Source organism: Carassius carassius, chromosome 45, assembly GCF_963082965.1.
Source record: "Carassius carassius chromosome 45, fCarCar2.1, whole genome shotgun sequence".
In the NCBI taxonomy this organism is placed as follows: Eukaryota; Metazoa; Chordata; class Actinopteri; order Cypriniformes; family Cyprinidae; genus Carassius; species Carassius carassius.
In genome coordinates this window covers 19,789,060-19,790,680 of record NC_081799.1, presented here as the reverse complement: position 1 = coordinate 19,790,680, position 1,621 = coordinate 19,789,060, and positions in this window count along the sequence as shown.

Genomic DNA, 1,621 nt, shown 5'->3' with positions numbered 1-1,621 from the left:
AAAGTCATATGGGTTTGAAACATCATGAAAGGCGAATAAATGATGTGATAAATTAAAAGTTTGGGTAAACTACCTCTTTAAACAGTAATTTTTCTCATTTTTAATAGTTTAGACTCTTAGCCTTCTCAATCCTTATACAGTGTCTTAGTGTCAGGATCTTTTAGCCATGTTTGGGATGTTAAGAACCCATTCTTTTATAAGACCTTTTGGAGGAATTGGTTTAATCTTAAACTGGTTTGTAGGTGGCTTTTTTGTTCATGTGTCTCCAACCATTTCTTCCCTTCACATCTTCTGCAGATTAGAGGAATATTCATTTCCTTATACAGTATCTGTATGCTTACAGAGATATCAATACCTGCACCTAAAGACTGTGTAGGGGACATGGAGAAATGCATGCTTGGATTTCCATATACATGATTTTATTTTGTATAATTTGTTTTACAGGTTTGTAAACTTTCTGAATTAATTGCCTTATTAAATGCTTGTATTTTTGGGTGAAATTATGTTAGAGATTGTGGAAAAGGTTGCATATGTTACCGAAGGGAGTTCAGGAGGAACCTATCATGCCGTTTAATAAACCCCAGGCCTTTGAGACGCATAACGCTCAATTCCTGTACTGTTTACTTCTCCGATATTTCAGACATCAATAACATTCTTACAGGGGACATGATAAAAAAGCAACAATATTGATGGATTCTCTCTTGTTGTAAAAATGACTACTGCCGGAGTGACTGGAACAGTATAAATAATGCATGCTCTCTCTCTCTCTCTCCTTCTCTCTTTAATAATAGTTGAGACTAAAAGTCACATACAGCAGGTCAATAATGTCTCTGAGTTGGATTGTGTTTGCTCTCATCTGAGATGCGATTGGCAGCTTTGATCAGATGACCTAAGTGGACCAAAAAACAATTATCTCAGCTGAATCTGTCTCTCGGTGCATAAAATGGCTGCTTGATATCGGCTCCGAGAAGGAATGAGCCACATAAAACGAATGGATGTTTCTTCAAAAAAGCCTTTTAAAACTTTAGAGGTTTTTAAAGATGCCCATAAAAATCCAGTTGCTTATAGTAAAGTAGAAGTGAAACAACAGTAAAAGCAAGCACCACTATTAACATTTTAAATTATCTATTTCTTATGTAAGTTTATTCTATACATACTGCTGTACTTCAGTGGCCCACCATCTGTTTGTTATATCTGTAAATAAATAAATTGGTGTTCATTAATATGGATTGGATGAATCTCACGCCTCACCCGCTGCATTGTCTCAAAGGCTGCAGCTCATCCCACAGGCTTTCCTCTGATAAGATCTGATCTGTTATCTGAAATATTATTTAATTGCTCGAGTAACAAACACAAACAAAATCCATCATAATTTCTGATGGTGTTTCCATGTTTTGAGGCAGCATTCATGTCTAGCACAACCATCGTAGACTTGAGGCATCAGAGGTGATATGAAATGATGATCCCAGCAAAGAATTCAATAAACAAACCATTTTGATATTTATTGCATGAAAAATGACAAAATTTTGACTGTTAGTTGTGGCGTAATTCCAATAAATGTTAGTATACTTGGTTTACCAAGGAGACAAGTGTGAGTAAAGAGCATGCTGAAATATGAAAC